The sequence below is a fragment of the Scyliorhinus torazame genome, chromosome 5, assembly GCF_047496885.1.
Source record: "Scyliorhinus torazame isolate Kashiwa2021f chromosome 5, sScyTor2.1, whole genome shotgun sequence".
Lineage (NCBI taxonomy): Eukaryota > Metazoa > Chordata > Chondrichthyes > Carcharhiniformes > Scyliorhinidae > Scyliorhinus > Scyliorhinus torazame.
In genome coordinates, this window is record NC_092711.1 from 231010293 (window position 1) to 231020357 (window position 10065).

Below are 10065 nucleotides of genomic sequence, written 5' to 3' on the forward strand. Positions count from 1 at the left end.
TGTTGTGGCAGTGGTAAAGATGCACACAGAATATCTAGTTGTTTAACTAGTAAGCTAGTTTATTGGCAAAATGAACACGTGAAAAGATAACTAACGAGCTATAATTCAAATGGTAAGGAATAAGTGAATTCTCCTGGAGCTACCTCTAATGCGACTGTCCTCTAGTACGACCTACTACCAGCTGCCTAATCTGTGGCGTCACATGGTGGATCAGCGTCCCCACCTGCTGGTCGGAGGTCGTACATCCAACTATATGCATTGCTATTCATATGCATAATCAGCACATCCCCCTTCCTTTGGAAGCGTGAATGTTTTAACAAATATAACAGTGCTTTACAAAACATGATATGCACAATAATTTCAAACATGTCACATATACAAATCTATCTCTGCTTTACAAAACATGATATGCATAACAATTTCAAACATGTCCCTTATACACAGTTCATTACACGTTCAGTCTTTGAGGTTAACAATATCTTCTTGTTGGTCTCCTGAACCTTGACCGAATACGTGATCTTGTTCCATCTTTCAAAAGACCGGTTTTCTGGCTGTCTTTGAGTCACAAACTCTTTCAGCCTTTTGAAGTGACGTTTCCTACTCTGTGTGTTTTTGTACATTGGCCTTATTGACGATGCTTGTGTCTTCACTGTCGCGGCTGCTACCCGGTCGACCAACTGTGTCCTCTACTCGTCTCTTACCCTTCTTCTCTTTTTGATAATCAGCTCTTTCCTTCTCCTTTTCTTCTTAGCTTTAGTGGCATCATCTATGAAGTTAGTGGGGTTCACAATCACATCTGCCTGCGCACCTAGAGCATCATTCTTGCTACTGGTCTCGGCCAAGGGATTAGCTACAATGGCTGCTTCTGGGTCTTTTGGTGCAAGAGCTGCTTCTGGATACTCTGCCGTAGTAGTTGCTTTTGGATCATCGGCGGTAATAGCTGTCTCTGGATCTCCCGCTATAACAGCTGTCTCTGGATCATCTGCTGTGAAAACTTTTCTGGCTCCTCTGCCACAATAGTTGATTCTGGAGCCTTTGCTGGATTGATCAGTTTTGGTTGATCCATGGTGCTTGCGCTCGAAGGCAGTATTGCATGCCCATCAACTGGTGAGGCATCCAATGTCGTCATACATTTGGACTCTTTCGCAGTTGCTGGCAAGTTTGCGACTTTAGGAATGATCTGCAAACCCTGGCATTCTGGTATCTTAGCTGGATCAATGCCCTCAACATTAGGCATTACGTCTTCACTTTGTGTTTTAGTCTCAATTAGTGGCTTATCCTCATCTGATACAATGGTACATGCTTCATCTGTTGTTGTATAACTGCATGAAAATATATCCACCTGTTCTTGTTGCAAGTGTTTTGATGGACTGGCCTCGAGTACTTGGGAATTCACTGCAGGAACTATTCTGTGGGCATAGGTTAAAATCATTGTGCTTCTCTGGAGCCAATTTCTCCAAAATGGGGATTATTTCTTCAGTTGTTTGCTGTTTACAGTTGATTTGCTCTCAGCTAATTTGTCTCCTGTTGCAATCTTGCTTTACAACCTCAGCACATTCCATTTTCAAACTTTCACACTCATCGTTGTCCTGCACAGGTTCGAAGCTACTTGTTATCACCTCATCACTAATGCCAAAGAAACTAAATAATCCTTCATGGTCTTCTTCGTCTGGCTCACCATTTGCTTCTTCACATTCCTCATCATAATCATCATCATAATCATCATCATCGGAATCATCATCATCATCTGCAATAGTTTCTCCTGTGAAGCATAGCACTGCTCATGGAATTATGTGTTCCTGCAAGAAGTGACCAATTTCGAAGCCAGCAGCAAGTCTTGCGACGGAACCTTCATCCAGTTCCCCATCCTCTTGAACTGCAGGAGGACTAAAAAAATTGAAGCAAGAGTCATTTGGTATAGCTTGTGTAACTGTTCTACCAGTGCTCCGGCCCTTATGTTTCTGCTTCACTTAAATGGTCTTCATTGTGATGTTGTTTCCTTTCTTCCAGTTGATCTGGCATCCTGTGCATCCTATAATTTCTGGTTCATCAAAGAATAACAAATCTGGCTCATCAGGCTGCTACTCCATCTTGTATGTTTGTGTCACTGCTTCAATTGTGAAATACTCAGTTGGCTCAAACTTAAATTCCAGAGTAAAATTCATTGGTTTTCCAGGGTCTGAACATTTCACCTTTAAGTCTTGTAAATGCTTTAAGATGGGTTTATCATGCTCCTGTATCATGTCACTGAGTAAATCCACATTTTAAAAAACTGTTAACCAGAATTCTGAAATTCCTATTGGCTCCTCCATCTCTTCATCTGGTTTATCTTCCTCCACCTTGATTTTTGTTTTTATCTCATCGGATAGCACGGTAGCACAAGTGGATAGCACTGTGGCTTGACAGCGCCAGGGTACCAGGTTCGATTCCCCGCTGGGTCACTGTCTGTGCGGAGTCTGCACGTTCTCCCCGTGTCTGCGTGGGTTTCCTCCGGGTGCTCCGGTTTCCTCCCACAGTCCAAAGACGTGCAGGTTAGGTGGATTGGCCAGTATAAATTGCCCTTCGTGACCAAAAAGAGTAGGAGGGGTTATTGGGTTACGGGGATAGGGTGGAAGTGAGGGCTTAAATGGGTCGGTGCAGACTCGATGGGCTGAATGGCCGCCTTCTGCACTGTCTGTTCTATGTTTGTTCATGATAGTTGCGCCACTTCACCTCGTTGCCATTTGCAGTCATCCTCTGTCATAGCATTGTCTGGAATGTACAGCCGCTCAACTAGGTTCAGTGCCTCACACGCATCCGCTCCTAGGATGGACCCCCGTTCCTTGGCACAATGGAAAATGTTATGGTGTGACTTCAGTTCTATACCCATCCTTCAAGCTCATAAGCGCCTCACGTCACAATCTCCTTCCCAGTGTAGTCTCTCAGCAATCTTGTTTGATTGACGACTGTCGAACTGACCCTCAGCCTGTTCAAATCTGACAAACTGATAAGGTTGGCCCTCACTCCCATGTCAAGCTTGCATTTAATTAAAGTGCCATTGACCATCAATGGAATCATCCACCTGTCTTCCATGGAGTCAGGATCACTATCACTACCGCTGCAACTGGTGAGTGAGACTTCTTCAGCTTGCATATTCAGACTCACCGTGTCCTCAGTCGAAATCAGATCAATGAAAAACAGGTCTTCGATGCGTATCTCATCAATCATGTTCACTGATCCTGTTTAGTCCCCAGTTGGGCATGAAAAACATATTGCCTCGCAAAACTAGAATTGTCTAGTTTGACGTTGAATGAGTTCAAAAACAATGCCCTCTTGGGTCCTATATGATCCTAACAATCTGGACCAAGCCATTCTGAAATTGTGTCCTTTGTTCTTATGAAGACCCAGGAGGCTCCTTGAAGGTGAATAAACGTGAGTTTATTTTAGTCATAGAAAATGGCCACTATGGCAGCGAACACACAGTAAGCCCCCGTCGGGACTACCAGATTGCCAGTCCCTGTCCAGACATGCTTTTACATAGCCCAGTAAAGAGTCCCAGCAAGGCCGGCCTCCGTCCGTGAGTGGGGAAGCTTGTATTCCCATGGACCAAGTGAGGCTTATTACAGTTCTGTGACCTGTAGCAAATTAAATGTCCCTGATTAATCTTCTACTTGCCTGAGCATTTTTAATTGGAATGACTTCAGTGAATCCTCTTTAGTATTCTCGTCAGTACTCCCTGTCAGTAATTACAGAGCCCGATCGGAGGATGTTTATATTTGCAGGGTCTCATCTGTGCAGAAAAGCTTGAAAACCATTGAGTTAAATGAGTGACTTGTACCAGATGCATTGAGCTGGATGCCAACATTATAATGATCATCGGCGGGGTCCTACGTTTCTGACACTAAGTGTTGACGCCAGCTGGACTGGCCAGCAGTACCATAAAACACTGCCTGACCTCCTCAGGGTGGCCAGGGTGAGTAGGCAGCTCTGTGTCTCTGGCACTAAACCCATCCTATACACCCGTTATCTCCCCCCTCACTCACGCAAAGGGGTGGCTGAACCCTCACCCTGCACCACATGCCGGCACCCATACCGACTGCCATCGCTGGGTGCCCTGGCCAGTGACACCACCAGCTATCCACCCACTGGGCAGCATGCGTGGGACTAACCAACACTGTCATTTTCTGAGTCCGCCCTCCACCCTCCCCCTCCCCCCACCAGGAGAATGCTGCTCATAACCACTGGGAGCGGGAGACAACTGGAGGGGGGACCGCCGGACCTGCGGCCCCTCAGCATGGCAGAACAGAGGGCCCAGGACGTGGTTGGAGGCCCGAGGAAAAGTAGGTCGCCGTGGTGGAGATCAGCCATGGGCCAGAAAGTAAGACCCTGCGCGTTGTGGTTCCCCATGGCACGTGTGTCATCAACATCGCCCCCAACACCAACCCTCACCACCCTCACCCACACACCAACCACACCCTCGCCCTTACCCCAGCACCACCCTCACCCTTGACCTCATCCTCACCAACCCCCAGCCCAGGGTCTAAGCATGCGTCTTGTCTTGTGTCTTGCAAGATCTGCTGTTGATGGACCGGGTCTATCTGGTGTCCCCCGCCCCCAGCCAGTCACCCCAGGGCTCTGATGGGACCGTGTGATGGAATGATCAGCTCACATGCAGGGTTCACCCAGGTGGACAGTGGAAAGTGCTACTGTGGGCAGGAGTCAGACGTTGTTAAATGACCAGAGCTCATCGCAGAGTTGGTTGTCATCATCCTCCATCCTATAGACCAAACCCGGTGACACTTCAAACCCAGGGCCCGCACCCTGCAGTGCGGCAGGTATGTATTACAGAAGGGGTTTCAGGCAGGTGGGATGAGATGGCCTGGGAAGTGGGGGTGTGTGTGATGTCGGGATCCGGTGTCCCTGCCCCAAGCCAGTGGCTCCTCCCCACCAATCAGTGAACCTGGAGGTGATCAAAGCGTCCCATGTGCGTTAGCCCTGCCATACCCATCGTGTGGTCTCCCGTGCCTGCCTGGGCCGCGTGTCCTGTCCACCCTCCCCCTCCCCCCACATCCTCCAAGTTCCGGTGTTCACCCTCCTCCTCCAGCACATCGCTCCTCTGCTGCGCGAGGATGTGGAGGATGCTGTGCAGGCTGTCACGATGCGGGCGACCCTCTCAGCGTCACACTGCAGGGACCCTCCAGAGAGGTCCAGGCACCTGAACCGCAACTTCAGGAGGCCGATACACCCCTCGATCATGCTCCTGGTTGCTGTCTGAGCATCGTTGCAGCAGGTCTCTGTGTAAGTCTGTGGCCTCTGGATAGATAGACGTCACCATCCACGACTGTCGTGGTAACCCCTGTCGCTTAGGAGCCAACCTCCAGCCGGTGGGGGTGGGTTGAGGGGGATGGACATCTCGATCATGTCAGGAGTCATCGAGTGTGCCAGGACGACGGTATCGGGTGCAGATGTGCATGATGCGCAGCTGATAGCCACACCCCTTTCATTTTGTTTAGAGGGCCTGTCATCTGCAGGTGCTCATAGAGGGCCAGGCATCCTTTTGATCACCACCTGGATCCGGGCATGTCGGCAATGGCACTGCTCGGGCATCCTGGTGGGTTGGGTCCACATTGAAATGGATGTATTGAGATGATCAGGCATATAGGGCCTCTGTGATGGCGTGGATGCACCTGTGCATTGAGGACTGTGAGGTCATAGAATCATAGAATTTACAGTGCAGATGGAGGCCATTCGGCAATATCAGGTCTGCACCCGCCCCTGGAAGGAGCACCCCACTTAAGCCCATATCTCCACCCTATCCCATATCCCAGTAACCCCACCTAATCTTTTTGGACACTAAGGGGCAATTTAACATGACCAATCCACCTAATCTGCTCATCTTTGGACTGTGGGAGGAAACCGGAGCACCCGGAGGAAACCCACGCACACACGGGGAGAAAGTGTAACCTCCACACAGGCAGTCTGCCGAAGACGGAATTGAACCCGGGTCCCTGAATCTGTGAGGCAGCAGTGCTAACCACTGTGCACCCTGGTCCACGGGACAGTGGATGATGATCCCGGACAGGTCCCCACTCGGCACCTGAAATGATGCTGTTGCGTAAAGGTTTGGGGTGACCGTCACCTTGACCCTCCTCCTTGGTCTGTTGGGCGGCCCGCTCTCCATCCTAGGTGGCTGCCTCCTGTTCCTCTGGGTCCCGCTCCGCTGCTGAATGCTCTTCTGCGGCATTTTCCTCCTCCTCCTCGAGCAGCTCCAGCTCATACAGGTGCAGGCATCCCCCAGGGCTGCAGTGATGAGCAGGAATACCACCATTGTTGGTTGAATTCTATTATACATGTCTGCAGAGGGTGAAAGGCCGACATGTTAGCATGGTGCTTCGCCCCATGGCCGACCAGGTCCACCAAGCTACATGGTGGGCCCAGTTGGTACTGCTGGTTCTGCCCCCGCATGCCCCCCGCATGCTGTCATTTCTACCAAAATGGATAACTTCCCATTTGTCAACATTGTATTCCATCTGCCAGACCCTATTCACTTAACCTATCCAAATCCCTCTGCAGACTTCCAGTATCCTCTGCACTTTTTGCTTGACCACTCATCATAGTGTCGTCTGCAAACTTGGACACATTGCCCTTGGTCCCCAACTCCAAATCATCTATGTAAATTGTGAACAGTTGTGGGCCCAACACTGATCCCTGAGGGACACCACTAGCTACTGATTGCCAACCAGAGAAACACCCATTAATCCCCATTCTTTGCTTTCTATTAATTAACCAATCCTCTATCCATGCTACTACTTTCCCCTTAATGCCATGCATCGTTATCTAATGCAACAACCTTTTGTGTGGCACCTTGTCAAAGGCTTTCTGGAAATCCAGATATACCACATCCATTGGCTCCCCGTTATCTACCGCACTGGTAATGTCCTCAAAACATTCCACTAAATTAGTTAGGCACGACCTGCCCTTTATGAACCCATGCTGCGTCTGCCCAATGGGACAATTTCCATCCAGATGCCTTGCTATTTCTTCCTTGATGATAGATTCCAGCATCTTCCCTACTACCGAAGTTAAGCTCACTGGCCTATAATTACCCGCTTTCTGCCTACCTCCTTTTTTCAACAGTGGTGTCACGTTTGCTAATTTCCAATCCGCCGGGACCACCCCAGAGTCTAGTGAATTTATCACTAGTGCATTTGCAATTTCCCTGGCCATCTCTTTTAGCACTCTGGGATGCATTCCATCAGGGCCAGGAGACATGTCTCCCTTTAGCACCATCACCTTGCTCATCACTACCTCCTTAGTGATAACAATCATCTCAAGGTCCTCACCTGTCATAGCCTCATTTATATCAGTCACTGGCATGTTACTTGTGTCTTCCACTGTGAAAACCAACCCAAAAACCTGTTCAGTTCCTCAGCCATTTCCTCATCTCCCATTATTAAATCTCCCTTCTCATCCTCTAAAGGACCAATATTTACCTTAGCCACTCTTTTTTATTTTATATATTTGTAGAAACTTTTACTATCTGTTTTTATATTCTGAGCAAGTTTACTCTCATAATCTATCTTACTCTTCTTTATAGATTTTTTAGTAGCTTTCTGTTGCCCCCTAAAGATTTCCCAATCCTCTCGTCTCCCACTAATCTTTGCCACTTTGTATGCTTGCAACAGTAGTTTTTGGTACGCCATCCTCTTAAAAACAATTGGAAACCCTGAGACCCAGGAAGAGCTGAAGAAATTAAGAGACCAAATAATATTTCTGAAATGCTTTTGCAGTTGTAAAGGGGTATTCTTCTAAACATGACCTGGAATGGATTATAATGCTTTCCTAAGACCTATCATGGGAACTATCAACTGTATCATGGGGCAAAATCTCCAGGTACTGGAAGCAGCCCGGAAGCATACAGAAAGCTGATAGTCATGGCAGGAAGGATAGAAGACTCAACAATTTCCCTCTATTTAAATTTGAAATGGATCAGACATGGGATGGAACTCAATTAACCTGAGCTCTCCTCCATGGGTTGGATTGGTTTTCCTGCCCGTGTATTTTCGGTGGTGTTAAGAGTGGTGCAGCATGTAAAAGGTGATGGGTGGCTAGCCTTCCAGCCCAACCCCAATTCAATCCCCATAAAAAGTTGGGGGATGCTAGTGCTGAAATCAGCAGTCCGCCTGCCAATTTTGAACAAATAATTAACAGGCAATTGAACTTGTTAACATGGCAATTAACCTGAATATTACTACTTCGCCCATACCATACTCCTGAGCTGTGGCACTGCTAGGACTGCTGGAGTTGCCAGCTATCAGCTCTGGAGGATGGGATTTCCTCCCACTGAGGGGCTGAAGTCCCACCTTCACTTTCATCAGCAGGCCCGGAGTGTGTTATCGCTTTGGGACAGCCTTTTTTAATGTTGGTCAGTGTGGGACTGACATTTATTCCTGGGGGTTGGGATGGCGGGGGGGGGGGGGGGGGGGGGGAGGGATGCCCCTCCCATAAAATTCAGCCTCAAATATTTTTGACACTCCACATCTCAGGTATACCCTCTCTCACCTCCAGGAAATGTGTCTGCTGCATGTTCCTTCAAAGAATGACTCAATTACTAAGTACATAAAGTCATCGCACTTGCTGTCCCTGAACATATACATTAAAACAGATTAAATATTCCTCAATACTCACAATTTCATGAAGACGTTATTGGTTCTGCACCTTTCTTTCACTCCAGCTTAACCCGAAGTGAAGAGTGAGGGAGGTAATTTTGTTTTCTCTCATCGCTTCCATTTCCCGATAATGTATCAACTCTTTAGTGCAATGAGATAATTATAAGTTCTAGCAACACTGGAGTGTGTAAGTGAAGAAAACTGCATTTATATAGCACCTTTCATGACATCCGGATGTCCCAATGCACATTACTGTCAATGATGTGCAGCCATAATTATAACATCAGCAATAAATAACATCCCAGATGAGCCCCCAATTTTATTAGGATCATTGATCAGAAGCCAACTATTTTGAATTTGGAAAAATTATGAGAAAATGTTACCGCACCCTAGGAGTGATAACACTGGCCAAGTTGTATATTTTATATTAAAACAAACCTTAGTTTATTTCTTTTCTTTTTTTCCTGAAGTTTAGAGTACCCAATTCTTTTCTTTTTCAATTAAGGGCAATTTGGAGTGACCAATCCACCTGCGCTGCACATCTTTTGGATTGTGGGGGTGAGACCCATGCAGACATGGGGAGAATGTGCAAACTCCACACAAACAGTGACCCGGGACCGGGATCGAACTCAGATCCCCAGCGTCGTGAAGCAGCAGTGCCAACCATTGCGCCAACGTACCGTCCCAACAAACCTTAATTTAAACACAGAATTAACCACATTAGCAACAAATAAATAACTTTACAGATAACAGTCAGAACAGTTCTTAAGTGAAAGATAAAACCTTAACTTACTTAAACCTTCCACTATATTCCAATGGAGGAAACCAATATATTTCAAATACCACTCATGAATAAACCTACTGGCTTCAAGAGGCAAGAAAGTTGCCAGATGAGCCGTAGCTTGACACCATGCATGTAGCTGACATTTACAGTAGCAGCATACTCTTCAATTGCAAAATGTCAGGACGCCATATTCTTATGCAATCAAGAGAACTTTATTGGAATGAATGAAAGATGAACTTCACCACAGAATTTCTCAATGCAAAGCTTTTACTTTGTAAAGGTGATGGCTACTTACCTCTCAGATCACACAGATTGACTGGATCAGAGCACAGTGTAAAGTAACATGAAGAGAATTGTGCCACGGCCCATTTTCGTTGTGGGTTTGGAACGTGTTTTTGGCAAAGCCTTGGCGAGTTGCTGCAGTGCATCTTGTAGATGATACACGTGGATGCCACATTGTGCCAGTGTTGGAAAGAGTGTATGTTTAAGGTGGTGGAAGGGATGCTAATCAAGCACTGATATAAACAGGAGGTCTCTTTTTGTTCAAAATCACCTCATTCAAATGTTTTGATCATTCTAAAGTTTTAACACTAAATTCCTACTTTAGCACATTAGTTCCATTGTTTCATTCGA

The 10065-nt window shown here is 47.0% G+C and overlaps 1 pseudogene; it reads right to left on the reverse strand.

The window, feature by feature from the left end:
- Positions 1-374: 374 nt before the first annotated feature.
- On the reverse strand, positions 375-2966 carry LOC140422752 (nucleosome assembly protein 1-like 1-A; annotated as a pseudogene).
- Between the last annotated feature and the right edge of the window lie 7099 nt (positions 2967-10065).